Source organism: Somniosus microcephalus, chromosome 11 (genome assembly GCF_052327205.1).
Source record: "Somniosus microcephalus isolate GS21.2 chromosome 11, FLI_Smic_1.0, whole genome shotgun sequence".
NCBI classification, from domain to species: domain Eukaryota; kingdom Metazoa; phylum Chordata; class Chondrichthyes; order Squaliformes; family Somniosidae; genus Somniosus; species Somniosus microcephalus.
The window spans coordinates 54,739,345-54,760,085 of NC_140997.1; the positions used below are offsets into that span (position 1 = coordinate 54,739,345).

Consider the following 20,741-nt stretch of genomic DNA (forward strand, 5'->3'; position numbering starts at 1 on the left):
GCTCCAATTCCATTATACGGGACAGGCGGCTGATGGTAACCAGTTTGCCAAGTCTGCCCCCGTAGGTTTAATTTCATCTCTTCCACAAAAACAAAAAAAAAAGGAATTTAAAAAAAGGCAGCAAATAGAGTTCACATCTGCTGTGAGCTTGAAATGACGGCCGAGATGTGCCAGAGCCCAGGAGTCACTTCTGTGCTTCAGATTGGTGGGCCGTGCGCTGGCAAGGAGCTGGCGTGTGTTCTGCCAGACATTGCGAGCACGAATCCTGTGGCAGCAATGGCGTCGCTGCAGACACAATCGACACCTTTTTTTTTCTTAACCAGCAAACAGGAAGCTAAACCTCCAGGAGACTTGGCGGGCTTGACACCACCACTCAAGTGTTGTTTAGTGAAATCTGAGCCTACAGCGTTTCTTCATCAATTGGTAACTACCATTGAACAGAGTGCTTTTAAATTTTAAAGTATAAATCAGTGTTACAAGGACGTATGGACCCGATTCAGACAATTGTGGCCATTGTCTTTTCACACTCCAATAATAATAATAATAAAGTTATTATGGCTGGTGGGATGTTTTTAGTTAAGATGGATTGGAGGGGTTTTTGAATACCTTGCATACCAGAAGTACTCTGTAAAATTGTAAAGACAGTGGACCCAGCAACATTGAAGCAGTGCATTCCTAGCAGCTGTTTCTGTCAGCTGCTGTTGTGCTCCACTGGTCCAGCATTGTGACCACTTTCGCTATTGACTTCTACTCAGGCTGACTTAAACATCGGAGACAACCCAACAGGATACAGGGCAGAGGGCCGTTAAAAACAGCATCAGCAACCAGGACGGAAGTCAGGAGCGAGTGTTGTCACTTAAATATCACAGTGCTGAAGGAACTGAGCAACAGCTGATGGGAAGGTACTGGTTGAAAAGAACAAACTTGCATTTATATAGTGCCTTTCACAATGCCTCCCGGTGCCTCACAGCCAATGAAGTACTTTGGAAGAGTAGGCACAATATTCGGGCCCAGACACGGCACGAGCAGAGCATGCCCGGTCAGAGAGGCCTGAAGGTAGGCCTCGGGCCTCATCTACATATTCAGGGCAAGCTGCCAAGGCCTGCGCCTGTGCAGCTCACCCCACCAGGAAAGTGTATATTGGGCCATCGGCAGCAGCCCTCAGGCAAGATCCGGGAGGGGGATTGGATCGGACAATGGTGGGAGATAATCGGCAGCACGGTGGAGTTGGGGGGAGCGGACGCCTGCCCACTCATCGTGAGCTAAATTCTGACAGGGTTCCTTTAATAGGCGTAGGCCCTAAATTTACATAGTCTAATGCCTGTTTTAGGCATCCACTCGGACACTTCATTCAGCCATTCTGGACAGCAGTCCAGGAGGCCACGTGCAATATGATTGTACTTATAAGTGCTTCAGACCAGGCCTATGTTCATTGGACCAACCAGCTGGAAAACAAGCCCCCATGACAAATCAAAAGTAGCACATCTGTCACTACTTAACGTAAGATGATGCACCGTCCTGCCCCATCCCTTCCCTTTGACACTGTGTAAATATAACTGTATAAAAAGGGGTACTCTACCTCTGCACAGAGATAGGCCCAAAGGGCATAGGCTTAGGTCTGAAGGAACTATTTGTTACACTGTCTCACTTGTGTTATTCTCCATAATATGCAAAGCCATATCAAAGGGATATTTCACTCTTTTACTGGGTTATGAGCTGTGCCATTGTTTCCAATATTGTAGCACTGACTAGGAGGAGTACAGCACTGGGACTGCCCAAGCTCGGTGCTCATCACGAGGAGATTTGTTTATACCGAACAAAGCTTTGAACAAAGTCTCTGGCACACTCTAAATACGGTGTTTAGAACAGCATTCTCCCCCACAGCAATGTGACTTTGGCTTTTCCCATACTCTAGGTGCATGTGTTTTTTCTGAGTGAACTTCATGCGCACTGCATTAATGTCAGGTGTGTAAAAGAAATAAGGTCAGTCTTCTGTGATGGAGCCAGGTCCAGGCTATTTGACCAAGGAGGGTGCCATACCAAGCCAGCGCCGGTCCACACGCGCATACTTTCCAGGAACCTCCCATGACTGTTCCCACACCACATGGTGTGTTCGCCCAGTGAGTCAGTGGGTGAGTGCGCATGTAGTGTGGAACCTCGCGGACAATTTTTTAAATATAAAGATGATAAAATCCCCATAATTGCTAAAAACAAACGCAGGACATTTCAATAAACAATAGATCAGATATCAAAATGATGGTAGCGCTGAAAGTTTTAAAATGCAGAATGCATTTTCTAAATTGTGGTAAAACGTTTACAAAATGTCCCCGATCTGAAATGAATCTCCCATCACCTTTGCTTTATTCAATGAACTCATGGATGTTCTTCCCCAGAAGATAATGTAAAGGGCAGCGCCATAACAGGAATAAATGGGGATACAGATTTAGGATCTGAACCTGATGAACACAAGAGGGATCCGTTTCACTGCTCAAACTGTGAGGGTGCAGTTCATTATAACAACCCAAGGACAGACAGCAGTGCCATCAGACTGAGCAAGTATCTACCTCAGCTGTCAGAGCTGGATACGAGCCCAAGGTCAAGGTTTACTCATTGGGGACTATGGTTTGTTCTTGAAACTTGCTGAAGAACTAAGCTTAAAATTGGCATAAACACACCCAGCTTTATCCTCATAACACATGGGGAATGTCCATGAGAAGAAAAAAAATATTAATCACAGGCGCTCAAGATTAATAATTATATTACATGACAGATGAACTAAATCCCATCCCCACCCCAACCCCGAATTACCTTCTCCACACCTTCAGTTTCCCATGTATGCGATTCATGTAGGTGAAGATCATTGACATCACCTCAGGTCACATCATGTCACTGTCCCAATCGGACTCACCCTCAGGAATCCAGCAGGTCAGAAAAAATTGGAAGCATTTATATAAGCACAATTGGACATTTTGTATCAGGTGGCACTGAGCAAGCAGAATTGTCGCTAATGGGATAAGCAATTTTTAAAAAACATTTTTGAAGGGTAACTTCGGTCTCCAAAAACTAACTTAATACCCAAACTTTCCTCCAGTATTTTGGTGAACTTCAGTGCTTATTAAAGGAGAGAACTGTTCAGGATGGGGAATAGAATATTTTTCCACTTATTCCGTCCAATATAAGAACCTGCATTTACACAGAGCCTTTAATGTAGAAAAACATCCCAAGGCACTTCACAGAGGCATAAAGAAAAATGAGCTAGAAGAGAGATTATGAGGAGGGACCAATATCCCCATCAACATCAGTAACAGGCACTCCCAGGTCAGCTATACCTTAGGCTAGATTCATCATAATGATCTCTTGACTCTTTCCCATGATATGAGGAAGATTTCCTCTGATTGCCATGTGTAGCAACATCATGAAGATTTCTTATATTCACTACTGCTAGCAACATATCAAACAAATCCTAATAGATACACATTTATGATTTCACTAGAAATGATGAACATAGGAAATCTTTCTGCTATGCTCACAATGTTGTTACATAGAATCATACAGCACAGAGCGAGGCAACTCGCCTCATCGTGCCTGTGCGGGCTCTTTGAAAGAGCTATCCAATTGGTCCCACTTCCCTGCTCTTTCCCCATAGCCCTGCAAGTCCAGGTCATTAATATAGGTCAAAAAAAGAGCAGTGGTCCTAATACTGACCCCTGGGGGGACACCACTGTGCACTTCCCTCCAGTCTGAAAAATAACCGTTCACCGCTACTCTGCTTTCTGTCTCTTAGCCAATTTCGTATCCATCCTGCCTCTGCCCCTTTAATCCCATGGGTTTCAATTTTGCTAACAAGTCTATTGCATGGCACTTTATCAAAGTCCACATACACTTCATCAACCCTCTCCGTTATTTCATCAAAGAACTCAGTCAAGTTTGTCAGACACGATTTGCCTTTAACAAATTGCAGTTCGCAACCAAAGGAAATCATCCCCAAAGATGCTTCAACCCGAACCTCAGCAAAGCACTCTCTACTGCACTAATGTGATATTTCTAATTTGCACACCAGCCATCTTTGTGGCTTCTTGGAGGGATATTACCAATTGGTGCTGCCTGGAACTGGATTGAGCTTGTTCAACCCATTTACCTGGATTCTTGATTTGGCCTGGATTCAGACTGAGGTCCCAAAGGCAGCAGGACAGAGTCCTTGTCCACCGCCTCATTCTGTTCCAAGCAGAAATTCACTTTTATCATTTTCTGCATGTTTCCCATTTATTGCGATCTACCCGAGAGATTATGCATAGCCTTTTGATATCTAATAATGTTGCCACATTGCTGGCTGGACTATATGGAGAGACTATAAGCATTCTCTTCACAGTGATCGATAGCTGCTCAAAGTAAATAGAATGCACACTTCGAATCTTTTTCTACGTAGGTGCCTGCAATGATAAAAATTAATATGTGGCAGATCTTCGATAAAGGCAGAGTATTCTGTGCATTAAACAGAATCTATTTGGAGCTTAAGAGTTTGTCTTCCAAAAAAAAGGACTAATCTCTGGTTTTTTTATACTGTTCTCAAGCTGAGCCTGCGGGTCTCATCCCGAGTGCGAGTGACTTTTAGCATAAATTGTGTTGTATACATTTAAAAAAATAAATCACTAGCTCCAGCCTGGAATGTTTAGATGCCTGTTTCAAGCAGTAAACAGCAGGGAAGCCAGCATTCACATTACCACTGGAGCTCAGCAGCATAAGCTGCCCTACTTCATAATCATTAATAATATAGAGTGAGTTTTCACCTGGTAATATGGAGCGTATGAAATATATATTCAGCAGTGATATACCTATGTAACACAGAGAGTACAAGTATACACAGCAGCGTTATACCACTGGAAAACCAAATGATGTATTTGAGTTAGAAACCAGCAAAAGAAAAAAAAAGTGTTGATAATAAATACAGGACAGTTGAACTCAGCAACAGAAAGAATATTATGTAAATTTGTAGAGAAGTATTATTAACCAATAATACGGAGTGTATTGTTAGACAAAACTTATAAAAATATTAAATAACAGACTATTATTATACAATAATATGTACAGGAATATTATTGTTCTGTAAAATACTCCCTCCTGGTCACTTGAATTTTCCTTACATTGCCCTAGAAATTAATGTGTCCTCTATTTTAATGGAGAGGTTAACCTATTTCCTTTAACACCACCACCATCCGGCACAGACATGATGGGTCGAATGGCCTCCTTCTGTGCCGTAAATATGATTCTATGATGAACACCAGCAGCAACAACAACTTGCATCTATATAGCACCTTTAACATAGAAAAATGTCCCAAGGTGCTTCACAGAGGAGTAAGCAAACAAACAAAAAAGAGTCACCAAGAACAAAGAAAGAGATATTAGCAGGGGTAACCAGATATTGGTCACAGAGGTGGGTTTTAAGGAGGGCTTTAAAGAAGGAGGAGAGGGGGTGGGAGAGGTTTATGGAGGGAATTCCAGAGTGTGGGGCCGAGGCGGCTGAAGTCATGGCCACCAATAGTGAGTCAAAGAGAGGGGGTAATGCACAATTGATCAGAGTAACAGGAACGGAGAATTTGTGGGGGCGGGGGGGGGTGCAGTTTGCTTGGCTAGAGGAGGTTACAGTGATATGGAGGGGTGAGGAATTTAAACAGGAGGATGAGCATTTTAAATTTTAGACATGGGGACTGGGAGCTAATGCCGGTCAGCCAGCATTGGGGTGATGAGTGAGCGAAACTTGGTGCGGGATAGGATAAGGGCTTCAAAGATTTGGATGAGCTGAAGTTTACAACAACAACTTGCATTTCGTACACCGTCAGATATCTACAGCCTATATATAACATAACACCCAATCACCATTGCTTTATACATAACAGTGCCAGTCACCTCTTGCCTTACATAGAACACAGTGCCAATTCAATTGACTCCATGTGATCGAGAAACGGCTGAGCACACTGGATACAGCAAAGGCTATTGGCCCCGACAACATCCCGGCTGTAGTGCTGAAGACTTGTGCTCCAGAACTAGCCGCGCCTCTAGCCAAGCTGTTCCAGTACAGCTACAACACTGGCATCTACCCAACAAAGTGGAAAATTACCCAGGTATGTCCTGTCCACAAAAAGCAGGACAAATCCAATCCGGCCAATTACCGCCCCATCAGTCTTCTCTTAATCATCAGCAAAGTGATGGAAGGCGTCATCAACGGTGCTATCAAGTGGCACTTACTCACCAATAACCTGCTCGCTCAGTTTGGGTTCCGCCAAGACCACTCAGCTCCAGACCTCATTACAGCCTTGGTCCAAACATGGACAAAAGAGCTGAATTCCAGAAGTGAGGTGAGAGTGACTGCCCTTGATATCAAGGCTGCATTTGACTGAGTGTGGCATCAAGGAGCCCTAGTAAAATTGAAGTCAATGGGAATCAGGGGGAAAATGTTCCACTGGCTGGAGTTATACCTAGCACAAAGGAAGATGGTTGTGGTTGTAGGAGGCCAATCATCTCAGCCCCAGGACAGGAGTTCCTCAGGGCAGTGTCCTAGACCCAATCATCATCAGCTGTTTCATCAATGACCTTACCTCTATCATAAGGTTAGAAGTGGGGATGTTCGCTGATGCTTGCACAGTGTTTAGTTCCATTCGCAACTCCTCAGATAATGAAGCAGTCTGTGTCTGCATGCAGCAAGACCTGGCCAACATTCAGCTTGGGCTGATAAGTGGCAAATAACATTCATGGCACACAAGTGCCAGGCAATGACCATCTCCAACAAGAGAAAGTCTAACCACCTACGCTTGACATTCAATGGCATTACCATTGTCGAATCCCCCACCATCAACATCCTGGGCGTTACCATTGACCAGAAACTTAACTGGACCAGCCACATAAATACTGTGGCAACAAGAGCAGGTCAGAGGCTGGCTATTCTGCTGCGAGTGACTCACCTTCTGGCTCTCCAAAGCTTTTCCACCATCTACAAGGCACAAGTCAGGAGTATGATGGAATACTCTCCACTTGCCTAGATGAGTGCAACTCCAACAGCACTCAAGAAGCTCGACATCATCCAGGACAAAGCAGTCCGCTTGATTGGCACCCCATCCACCACCTTAAACATTCACTCCCTTCACCACTGGCGTACCATGTCTGCAGTGTGTACCATCTACAAGATGCACTGCAGCAACTCACCAAGGCTTCTTCAACAGCACCTCCCAAACCTGTAACCTCTACCACCTAGAAGGGCAAGGGCAGCAGGTGCATGAGGTCATCACACACCATCCTGACTTGGAAATATATCGCCGTTCCTTCATTGTCGCTGGGTCAAAATCCTGGAACTCCCTACCAAACAGCACTGTGGGAGTACCTTCATCACACGGACTGCGGAGGTTCAAGAAGGCAGTTCGCCACCACCTTTTCAAGGTAATTTAGGGATGGGCAATAAATACTGGCCTTGCGATTGACGCCCACATCCCCTGAATGAATAAAAAGTCACTTTTTACCTTATACATAACACAGTGCCAGTCACCTCTTGCCTTATACACAACAGTGCTGCCCCTCCCCCTAATTTACATAGGCTACAGGCAAATGAAATGTTTTCCCAGAGGCGTTTTCATGGCTTGGAAATGTAAAATCCAGCAAGGAGACATGTGAGCTGAAGGGTTGGAGGTTCTGCTGCAGGAGGTGCACCAAAGGAAGGCAGCCTTATTTGGGCTGAAGACCGCTCTCCAGTAAAAGCACAGGTGAAAGTTACCTGGAAGAAGATTGCTGACCAAGTCAGTGCTGTCGCCCAGACCCCTTGTTTGAAACTACAATTAAGGAAGAAACATAAAAACACAGAAGATAGGAGCAGGAGTAGGCCATTCGGCCCCTTGAGCCTGTTCCACCATTTAATGAGATCATGGATGATCATCCAAATTCAGTACCCTGTCCCTGTTTTCTCCCCATACCCCTTGATCCCTTTAGCCTTAAGAAATATATCTAACTCCTTCTTGAATATATTTAAATAAGTTGGCCTCAACTGCCTTCTGTGGTAGAGAATTCCACAGGTTCACCACTCTCTGGGTGAAGAAATTCCTCCTCATCTCAGTCCTAAATGGCTTACCCCTTATCCTTAGACTGTGACCCCTGGTTCTGGATTCCCCCACCATCGGGAACATCCTTCCTGCATCTAGTCTGTCTAGTCCTGTTAGAATTTTATAAGTTTCAATGAGATCCCCTCTCATTCTTATAAACTCTAGCAAATATAAGCCTAATCGACCTAATCTCTCTTCATACGTCATTCCTGCCATCCCAGGTATCAGTCTGGTGAATCTTCGCTGCACTCCCTCCATGGCAAGAACATCCTTCCTCCGATAAGGCGACCAAAACTGCACACAATACTCAAGGCCCTGTACAACTGCAGCAAGACATCCTTGCTCCTGTACTCGAATCCTCTCGCTATGAAGGCCAACATACCATTTGCCTTCTTAACCGCCTGCTGCACCTGCATGCTTACCTTCAGTGACTGGTGCACAAGGACACCCAGGTCTCATTGCACTTCCCCTTTTCCCAATCTATTGCCGTTCATATAATAATCTGTCTTCCTGTTTTTGCCACCAAAGTGGATAACCTTGCATTTACCCATATTATACTGCATCTGCCATGCATCTGCCCAATCACCCAACCTGTCCAAATCATACTGGAGTTTCTCTGCATCCTCCTCACAGCACACACGCCCACCCAGCTTTGTGTCATCTGCAAACTTGGAGATATTACATCTAGTTCCCTCGTCTAGATCATTAATATATATTGTGAATAGCTGGGGTCCTAGCACCGATCCCTGCGGTACCCCACTAGTCACTGCCTGCCACTCGGAAAAAGACCCGTTTATTCCAACTCTTTGCTTCCTGTGTGCCAAGCAGTTCTCTATCCAAGTCAGTACCTTACCCCCAATCCCATGTGCATTAACTTTGCACGCCAATCTCTTATGCGGGACCTTATCGAAAGCCTTCTGAAAGTCCAAATACACCACATCCACTGGTTCTCCCTTATCTATTCTACCAGTTACATCCTCAAAAAATTCCAGTAGATTAGTCAAGCATGATTTACCTTTTGTAAATCCATATTGACTTTGTCTGATCCTGTCGCTGTTTTCCAAGTGCTCGGCTATTACATCTTTTATAATGGACTCTAGCATTTTCCCCACTACCAATGTCAGGCTTTTGGAGTTTACTGGCATTGGAGGAAAAGTGATGCTCCTCCCTTTTGCACAGATTTCTTGTGGGGCTCATCACATTGTACAAACCCAAGTTGAGAGCTCCTGCACTTTCTGGGAGGTTCAATTTGACCAGTGCCCACAGGCATTGTCCTTTTACACACAGTCTCTCATTGAGCAAAACCTGAACCATACACTTTCCTTGCAAGGGAAGGAAGTGGCGAAGGAACAATAAAATCGTGTTCAGGCTTCTGACCCGAGATGCTTCCCCGCTGTTAGGGAGCCTCTTAGCAGGTTCAGTGGCCATGGATGCAGAGGTTTGCCTGGATCTCCTAAGGGCTATCCCCTCATTGTTTCTTCTCCTACAAAAATTGACAGCACTATGATCTGCTGCATAAAATAGACCATTTATCTGTTTCCCAGATAAAGGCCATTATCATGCATAGCTATGCTTGTTGTTAGATACCACTTGAACATTACTTGAAAGCAAAGCCTTCCTGTTCATGTAGGCAATGGGGTTGAAATGAGGAGCCCATTTACCCACATAATACCATCTTTGACACCTTGCATTCAAGGGAACCCTGCCACCCAGTGAAAGGTCTGCACCCTGTCTAGCTGATGCCTCCCTGCCACAGGGGAAAGTGATAAAGGTACTGCCACTTACAAATGTAAAGTGTCACCAGCTTGATACATGTGTGCACTGGAGGCTGCCTGATGTGGCACATGTCCCCTGCAGTGGTTTGGATGGATGTGCTAGCATGAAGGCCACACAAGCAGCATTAACCTTCACTTTTATGGGGAACTGTTTCTATTCCAGCTATGGTCTGCAGATCTTCTGGCAGCAGATGGTAGATCGCTGTGACAGCCTGTCTGGTGAAGTAAAAATGGCAAAGACAGCTCTCCTTTGAAACAGAATCCTAGAATCTTACAGCACAGAAGGAGGTTGTTCAGCCCATCGTGCCTATGATAGCTCTTTCAAAGAGCTGTCCAATTGGTCCCACTCCCCTACTGTTACCCCATAATGCGGCAATTTTTTCCTTTTCAAGAATATATACACAATTTCCTTTTGAAAGTTACTACTGAATCTGCTTCTATGTCCAGTTGTGTGTAATAAGTTCAATAAATGCAGATCCCAGGCTGCCTTTGTTAGCCCTTCATCTGCATCTAAACTATGTAGTACTATGGGAAAGCCCCTTGAAGGGATCCCCATGCTCATCACTTTGTATGATGCTATTAAAATGACAACAGAAACCAAAAATAATGAAGGAAAGCATTGGACAAAAACCACAAAAAATGTCAACTGCCCAGCAAAGCCAAGCAATGCACAAAGCAAAATGAGGCAGAATATATTTACAAATGCAAAACAGAAAAACACACTCATACAACAACCTCCTTTTAAGAAGCTTACTTAAGTGGGCCAGGTTCCAGAACTACTCATGCACCCAACTGATACGGGCAATGTGTGTGCTGGGGCTGGACCTTTGCCCAAAGATATAAATTTGGTATGGGACCAATTTAAAATAAATAATTCATACTAATGAGGCTCGAGCATGCTGTAGCACAGTGTCACTCTGTCACTAAGATCGCACATCGCATCATGCTTTGTGTAGCAAAATGGGGGAACAAGGTTTGGGACAGATTTTCCAAAATGTATCCTGCACCATTGTCAGGGCCTTGAAAAATCTTGCTGTCAATCAGATCACTTTGAATGTTTAGATCGTAAAAGTGCCCTCATACCAGTTTTCCACACAGAATATGAATTTCTGTTTCAAAATAGTTTAGTTACAACTGTACTGCACAGTAAAGTAAAAGATGTGAGTGGTACTGAGGTGACAACACCAGGATTGTGTGTGTGAGAAGGAGAGGAGTGTAGTGAGCTTGTTCCCCCCCCCGCTAAGTATTAATTTATTTTTATATTTTTTTGTGTGGAAGGAAAAAGAATGTCTGGGTGCCATGCAGTGTTACTGGACAGTTCAAGGTGAACAGTTTCTTACTGGTGCATTTTCTTCTTAAATGCCTTTTGCGGTGAAAGTATATTTCTGTGCATATTATTACACTCCAAATTTTTTCAGCAACTGCCGCTTTGGGAGTAGGACATGTAGAGTGTGGATTAGAATGGTCTTCTTTAGTTCAGTCTCCACTTCAACCTCAGCGACAGAAGTACAAACTTGTTAAAATGAGAAATGAATCACAGAACAGATCAGGTGACAGCCATTTCAAACTGATTTTTTTTTTACCCTGAGTTCTTCACTGTTTAGGAAAATATTATAATCATTTTGTGGTCTTTGTCTTTTTGTGACCATGGATGAAAATCACAAGGTATCAAAGAAATTAAAGGGAAAATGTATAATTTCGGTGAAAATCTAATGTGGGAGAGTTTTAGACAATGCATCAACTCTGTTCTTGCATCTGGCAAAACAGGTCTCAGCTCACAATCCCATCTGGATTAGTTTAACGGCAAATCTGGTTGAAATGTCCAGGCTAAAGGTAGTTTCAATTCTATTTATTCTTTTGACTCTTGACTCTTTTGTATCCATTTCCTTTTAACATGTTGGAATGGTTGGAGGGCTGATATCCCTCTTTTATTGGAGAAATTCCCATTTTTCAGTGTAATTAACAAACCACTAGCAAAATTGTGGGAACATGTTGATTTGAAACTTCTTGGTGGCAAAAATGAATAGCCAATTACGATCCCTGCATAATAATGATCTTTCAACACTTTGCAAGCAATTACATTTGAATGTTGAAAACATTTGTTTATCCAGCTGTGGAATGCACAAGTTTAGGTTGAAAATGGTTGAACAACAACTGTAACGACCTCAATGTAACAAGTGTTGGTCATTTCTGTGATGGTGATGTGTGCACATTTTTGTTAGGAAAAAGACAGCCCTTTAGTATGCAAAGGAGTGCCAAGCAACTATACATGTCACTGACTGATGGAACTCAGCTTTAGCCTGGTGTGAGATACAGAAGAAATTGCATGACTTAAAGGAGAACACAAAAATAAGGCAAAAATATTACTGCATGGTAGCAACATAGGAAATAAATAGGCATGAAGGAAGTATTCATTGCTGTGAGCTATACTGACAAACATTAACAAAGATGTAGCAGGTAAGGTGCAAAATCTGAAAATAGCAGAGTTATGCAAAATATTATTATATATGCTATGATGTGAAAGAAAATATATTGTAGGAAGGTATTTCTGAGGGCCAAGTAACATTGCTTCAATTTTATATTTAAAAGTAAAACCCAGGGGGTGCGGGGGCAGCATAGAACTGGCAGTGGTGGGTGCCTCTGGAATAACATTTTGATGGAGGGTGATCTAATGTTGGGAGTTGATTGACTATTGCTGTAGATGTTCATGGATCAGATGGCATGCCTCAATCACTGCCTTCCTGCTAAGCTTCCTCATGTACCATCCCTCTACCATACCCCAGGTAGCTGATTGTTACACTGCACCCAATGCCTGGATCGTACCTGCTGCACATCATGTGTCTCCTTTGCCTTCTGCACTTATGGACCAAGCTCTACTGCTCCACTGTGAAATACCTACCAACAGCCACTACACCTCTGCTCCACTGTGAAATACCCACCAACAGCCACTACACCTCTGCTCCACTGTGAAATACCCACCAACAGCCACTACACCTCTGCTCCACTGTGAAATACCCACCAACAGCCACTACACCTCTGCTCCACTGTGAAATACCTACCAACAGCCACTACACCTCTGCTCCACTGTGAAATACCCACCAACAGCCACTACACCTCTGCTCCACTGTGAAATACCCACCAACAGCCACTACACCTCTGCTCCACTGTGAAATACCTACCAACAGCCACTACACCTCTGCTCCACTGTGAAATACCTACCAACAGCCACTACACCTCTGCTCCACTGTGAAATACCCACCAACAGCCACTACACCTCTGCTCCACTGTGAAATACCCACCAACAGCCACTACACCTCTGCTCCACTGTGAAATACCCACCAACAGCCACTACACCTCTGCTCCACTGTGAAATACCCACCAACAGCCACTACACCTCTGCTCCACTGTGAAATACCCACCAACAGCCACTACACCTCTGCTCCACTGTGAAATACCCACCAACAGCCACTACACCTCTGCTCCACTGTGAAATACCCACCAACAGCCACTACACCTCTGCTCCACTGTGAAATACCCACCAACAGTCACTACACCTCTGCTCCACTGTGAAATACCCACCAACAGCCACTACACCTCTGCTCCACTGTGAAATACCCACCAACAGCCACTACACCTCTGCTCCACTGTGAAATACCCACCAACAGCCACTACACCTCTGCTCTGGGACAGAAAACTCTTCAGTACGATTTACTCCTGTCACTGCTCTGGTTGATACTTAAAAAATGCTCCACTTCCTAAAGCTCACTACATCCAGTTCCAATCTGGAGCAAAGTAACCACTGTTTCACTTGATGATGGTTTGAAGTACTGCATCAGTTCCTCATTAGTGACATTAAGGTCTTCACAAGCAATAATCAAACTTTCTTTCCTTTTTTTTGCTAGCCAGTGCTCAGAGCAGATCTAACGATGGGCCAAGAGGCAATTGCCACTTTCGACCAACATCAGACCACTTTAGCTCACAATCTACTTTGCAGCAATGACTGATCGAGATGAATGTGTCCACTCCAAAATGACCAAAGGCACAGGCATGTTGTAAATCTGCAGATGTGCAGGAGGCTTCCAACAGTGCGATTCAACCAACTTAATCTACTCGCCATCATGGGATTGTGAGAGAGGCACCAAGCTTCGTGGTACAGCAGGTCCTGCCGCTCCCCAAGAACTCCAGAAAACACCTGGAGATAAAACCATTCATCTACAGGAATCATGCTACTCTAATAACAATTAGTGCCCATCCAAGGGAGGGGGGGTACAAGGGCTGCCTGTCCACCAGCAGCGGGTGAAGCCTCGTCCCCTTTACAGACCCCAAAACATACAGCAAGTGATTGGGTACTTAACTTCATTCTCACATCCAACTGAGGCCTGTTTGATAGGTGCAAGCGATTCCTACAGGACTGGTATCAAACCAGCCAGTCTACTGGGGGGAGGCGGGGGGCCAGAGAGCACCCCCAAAAAGCAAACTAAAATAATAGATTTCTCTCCCCCTCCCCCGCTCCAAAAATAAATCATCGAAGGCTAGGACCTGGTGGAGCCGGAATGGTGAATTTATAAAGGAATCCTATGGAACGGATGCTCCACATTCTGGGAGACAGGCCCGTAGCTTTGAGACTGTTGCTAGGAGGATGATACAAGATGGATTTAGCTTCACATCTTCATTAAGAAGCTCCTCCACTGCCCGTTATCAGTTTCTGAAGCGGAATTGTCACCTTCACCCTGAACTAGAGCTCCGAACATCCCTCTCGGCTGGCTCTGGCCCTACCGTCGGAAGGAATTAAATAATTTCCGGGGGAAGGAAAAAAAATGAATGAGTAAGAGATCAGAATAATGTGTTGGTACAATGCGACCGATTTCAGAGCCGATTCGGAGATTATTAAAGGAATGTGCGAAATATCCCGCCTGGATTTAGGGATGAATATTCTGTTAAACCTCCCTCTGTCTCTCTCCTTCCCTCTTGGATCTTCGTGATGGATGAGCTGCTGTAATTACATCTGACTGTTTATACACACACAGACAGACAGACCTACCTGCTCCTGGCGCCTGCTGTTTTGCCACTCGGAGCCTCGCAGTGAGGGAACTACGGACATTTAAATCTCCATGCCCTTCCCTCTCCATCTATCCAACCGAGAAATGGTGGTGACTGGGCTAAAACATGACCAACCATTCCCCCCGCCCACCTCTCTCTCACCTACAGCCAGCGAGCCGGGTCCCATGTACAGCCCGACCAACGCCCACACACCCGGAGACATCAGGCGCTGACAACTCCGCCCAAGGCGCCGAGCCCGCTGGTAAAAATAGCCCGAGACAGCGCCACTGGTGAGACAATTCCTGACGTCGGATAATAAATGGAGTCCTGGGCAGAATGGGAATGAGTTCCGATTTAAAGCGACGCCGACCGCTCTCCTCCACCAGCAGATACAGACAGAGCCACAAACAAACACAACATCGACAACACACACCAGCGGTCGTGTTGAATCTCAAACCATATATTGTAATTATAAATAGAAAGGTCTCTCCGGTGAGCTGCTGTAATTCGGAATTTTATTTCACAGGCCCACTAACACAGAAACTGATCATTTCACAATGTGTAACTGGCATCTACAAGGGACAGAGTAATAATGAGTCGCATCAGAGAAGCAACATCAGACATATTCAACAGCAAAACGCCACTTTATTACTTTCCTCCGTTTTATTTAATAATATTTGCAAGTGGTGCCTGTGTTTCTATATTTATTTTAAAAAAGCACCGTTTTAACCTCACGTCCTATTGTCACGTCAGCTTATCTTGGCGGCAACGGAGCCCAGCCCCATCTCCTGAAGCCACGGATCCCATTCAGCCCGTTGATTCCCCTGTGAAATGAAGCAGGAGGAAGAGCCGGCGCCGACCGCTCTTGTCTTAGTGTGGCAGGCTGAGGACCAGATGCATTGCTGGACCTGAGACGCTTCGCGCTCCTTTCAAAATCTGCACTTTGCTGCAACGTGCTTTTTAATGGATAGCTGGGCAGAAAATTGCTCCAACATTTGTCCCCCCCCCCCCGCCCCAAAAAAACCCCACAAACCCCGAGAAGGTGCGAGAAAATGTAGGCAGGGAGTCAGAAAGCCGCCTGAGTAAACGCCCCTGAGAAGCCGGTTGGAGCCGAGCCAGGAGCTGAGGCGAAGGTGTGAATGGGGATCTTTACATGAAATACACACACACACACACACGTCGCATTTCAGGCGGGGGCGGCTTCAGGAAAATGGAGAGCTCGGTAAATCAATGTGCGTGCCCTTCATCACATTGCCGGGCTGGTAACTGCAGCTCAGTCCCAGCAGAAAGCAAAGGCTGGCCGGCGGTGGGACCCGCTGGGACTGGGACTGTGCCGCGCTCACACTGCGGCGCTGCTGGCCGAGGGAGGAAGCCGAGCACCGGTCCCCCGCCACCCAACCTCGGGCAGGTGCTCAGCCTGGCAGCAGCTCACAAGAGCTTATTAATCGGCGATTGAAAAGGCGCGGTCGCCATCTGGTCGCATCCTTTTAGGGGCCCTTATCTCACCCCACAGTGTCGCTCCCGCCCAAAGAGATGCTGATGCTGGTCGGGCTGCTGGGGCCCAGGGACCAGATTCATCAACAATAACTCATCGGATGTAAAACAAATAAGGGAAGACTGCGTCAGGACTGCAGTGTTTTTTTGTGCCGTGTTGGGCTCTGCTCCCCGCCCCCAGCCTCTGAGCTGCAGATCCTCACGTCAGGCTGAGCCGTTTGAAGTATATTTTTACCATTCGGGTCTCTAGAGAGACACTGAAGCTGAGCGCTGCGCTTGACTGAATCTGAGCTCTGATACACACACACTCCCAGACACACACACACTCCCAGACTCTCACACACTCCCAGACCCACACACACTCCCAGACTCTCACACACTCCCAGACCCACAAACACACCCAGACCCACACACACTCCCAGACTCACACACACTCCCAGACACACACACACTCCCAGACCAGCACACACACCCAGACCCACACACACTCCCAGACACACACACACTCCCAGACCCACAAACACACCCAGACCCACACACATTCCCAGACCCACAAACACACCCAGACCCACACACACTCCCAGACCCACACACACTCCCAGACCCACACACACTCCCAGACCCACACACACGCCCAGACTCACACACACTCCCAGACCCACACACACTCCCAGACACACACACACTCCCAGACTCTCACACACACCCAGACCCACACATACTCCCAGACACACACACACTCCCAGACCAGCACACACACCCAGACCCACACACACTCCCAGACACACACACACTCCCAGACTCTCACACACACCCAGACCCACACACACTCCCAGACCCACAAACACACCCAGACTCACACACCCTCCCAGACCCACACACACTCCCAGACCCACAAACACACCCAGACCAGCACACACACCCGGACCCACACACACTCCCAGACACACACACACTCCCAGACTCTCACACACACCCAGACCCACACACACTCCCAGACCCACAAACACACCCAGACTCACACACACTCCCAGACCCACACACACTCCCAGACCCACAAACACACCCAGACTCACACGCACTCCCAGACTCACACATACGCAGCCAGACTCACACACACACTCCCAGGCCCACACACACTCCAAGACTCACACGTACTCCCAGACAGACACGTACTCCCGGACTCTCACACACGCTCCCAGACTCACACACACGCTCCCAGACCCAGATATATTCCCAGACTCACACACACTCCCAGACTCACACACACACCCCCAGACTGATACACACCCCCAGACCCACACATACTCCCAGACCCACACACACTCCCAGACCCACACACACTCCCAGACCCACACACACTTCCAGACTCACACACACCCCCAGACTGATACACCCCCCCAGACCCACACATACTCCCAGACTCTCACACACTCCCAGACCCATACACACTCCCAGATTCACACTACAAAACTCACACACACACCCAGACACTCACACACTCCCAGACTCCCACACACTCCGACAGTCATACACTCCCAGACTCACACACACTGCCAGACTCACACAGTCCCACATTCACACACAGTCCCAGACTCACACACACTCCCAGACTCACATGCACTCCCAGACCCACGCACACTCTGACAGTCATACACTCCCAGACTCACACACACTGCCAGACTCACAGTCCCACATTCACGCACAGTCCCAGACTCACACACACTGCCAGACTCACACAGTCCCACATTCACACACAGTCCCAGACTCACACACACTCCCAGACTCACACACACTCCCAGACCCACACACACTCCGACAGTCATACACTCCCAGACTCACACACACTGCCAGACTCACACACAGTCAGACTCACACAGTCCCACATTCACACACAGTCCCAGACTCACACACACTCCCAGACCCACACACACTCCCAGACCCACACACACGCCCAGACCCACACACACGCCCAGACCCACACACACTCCCAGACCCACACACACACTCCCAGACCCACACACGCACTCCCAGGCCCACACACACACTCCCAGACCCACATACACTCCCAGACTCTCACACAGTCAGACTCACACAGTCCCACATTCACACACAATCCCAGACCCACACACACTCCCAGACCCACACACACGCCCAGACCCACACACACTCCCAGACCCACACACGCACTCCCAAACCCACACACGCACTCCCAGACCCACACACGCACTCCCAGACCCACACACGCACTCCCAGACCCACACACGCACTCCCAGACCCACACACGCACTCCCAGACCCACACACGCACTCCCAGACCCACACACGCACTCCCAGACTCTCACACGCACTCCCAGACTCTCACACGCACTCCCAGACTCTCACACACTCCCAGACTCTCACACATGCTCCCAGTCTCTCACACACGCTCCCAGACTCACACACACTCCCAGACTCTCACACACACTCCCAGACTCTCACACACTCCCAGACTCTCACACACTCCCAGACTCTCACACACGCTCCCAGACTCACACACACTCCCAGACTCTCACACACACTCCCAGACTCTCACACACACTCCCAGACTCAAGGGGGTCAATTTTAACTCAGGTGCGGGGAATTGTCGGGTTCCCCGAATTTAGTGTTTCCCACACGAATCTAAATGGGTCTGTGAGATTGATGCAATTTTAACTCAATTGGCCAATTGATTTCCAACTTGTGGGAACCTTGGCAAATGAGTATTTCCAGTCAGAAAGTCGCAGAATATGACATCATCATTGCTGCTGCTTTTAAGGTCCACAGCAAGCCTTGCATCTTCTGCAGGCTTCCAAACTCTACCATTGAGATGGCACGGGAGCCTGCAGGAGCAATGGCCAGTGGAAGGGCAAGAGCTGCCCCAAAATTTGATGAGGCTTCACTCCAGGCATTGCTGGATGGTGCTAGGGCCCACAGGGAGGTCCTGTTCCCTTCTTCAGGGATGAAGAGGCCTCCCAGTCAGACCAAGGCTGTGTGGCTACAGATGGCTGGTGAAGTCAACTCCTTGGGGCTCACACGGCGCACCTGGATGCAGTGCAGGAAAAGATTCCATGACCTTCATCGCACTGGAAAAGTAAGTATGAAGTTTCCATCACCCTCAATCTGATCCCCATTGCCTTTCCTCACCAGCACTCAGCTTTAGCAATCTCTTCCTTCACATCCCACTTGACACTCACATCCATGCACCCTTAGCCATTCCCTCTCTCTCTATGCTCACATTCACCTAACTATTCGACCATGCAGCCCTCACACTCCCTCTCGCTCTGATGCTTTGAACACAACTGACAACACACAGGGAGGGCCCTTGGTCTTGCAACCTCACTCCATCTTTGTCTCCTTCTGAGTATCTATGCTATGCAATCTCTGCACTCACTCCTTCATTCTCACTCAACCTTCACTTGTCTCCCTCATTGCAGGATAAGAGAGCTCACAACAGGAGAGAGCGAGCCAGGACAGGAGGAGGGCCGCCCTCATTAGCCCAGCTCACCCCCTGGGAGGAAGGCATCCTGGAGATTGCCGGGGCTGAGAGAGATGTGGATGTTGGGGAAGGACAGACAGGTGCATCCCCGCAAGCTGGTGACAGAATAGTTTTCCTTCTCTCTCATTGGCATTGCATGAGTCGCTGATAATGATTCTGAAGCTACATCATATGGCCTTATGATCATCTGCAAAATGCAATGTGCATGTAACCTTGGCATCACATCTCTAACCTTTTCCTTGACTCCCCCACAGGACCATCGAGAGCCCCCGTCCCCAGTGTGCAGGAGGAACAGCCTGAGATGCCAGACTCCTCAGAGGAATCTGCAACCTCTGAGGGCGCAGCATCAGCAGAAATAAGCGCACCCATCACCAGCGCAGACACTCACACCTCGGTGGGACCTTCGGGACATAGAGTACAGTTGTCACCTGGTGTATCACAGCTCACAAGTGAGCATCAGCAGATTGTGGCGACAGGGACAGCAGTGGAGAGTCCTCGTCGGTGGGCGCAGGACTCTGCCAGCTCGGCTCAGCTGCATGTCAACCCTTTGCCTCTGGGTCCATCCGTAAGATCAGAGGTGATGGAACTCCATGCACAGATGCAGGAGTCTCTGGCAGGTTTTGTCTCCAGGGTCGCTGCGAGTGTGGAGCGAATGGAAGAATCCATAGCGAACATGAGCAGAGCCTTTGTGGAGTCAGTGGTGCATGAACGCATCAACACGGAAATGATGGCTACCTACGTGGAAATGATTGCTGCCTCCATGGTAAGGCTGGCTATGGTAGACGAGAGGAGGGCTACGGTAGAGGACAGGAGGGCTACGGCCATGGAGGAAGTT

The 20,741-nt window shown here is 47.3% G+C and overlaps 1 protein-coding gene across 4 annotated transcripts in view; it reads right to left on the reverse strand.

Moving 5' to 3' along the window:
* Positions 1-20,741, reverse strand: part of fbxl16 (F-box and leucine-rich repeat protein 16) — a 211,075-nt gene that overhangs the window by 176,285 nt on the left and 14,049 nt on the right. The window contains exon 1 of one of the 4 annotated variants that reach the window (XM_086000678.1): positions 14,898-15,269. The exons of the other annotated variants lie outside the window; for them this stretch is intronic. The gene's annotated coding sequence lies outside the window, so the exon portion shown is untranslated. Of the gene's footprint in view, positions 1-14,897; positions 15,270-20,741 lie in introns of those variants that run through there. 4 annotated transcript variants of the gene reach the window in all.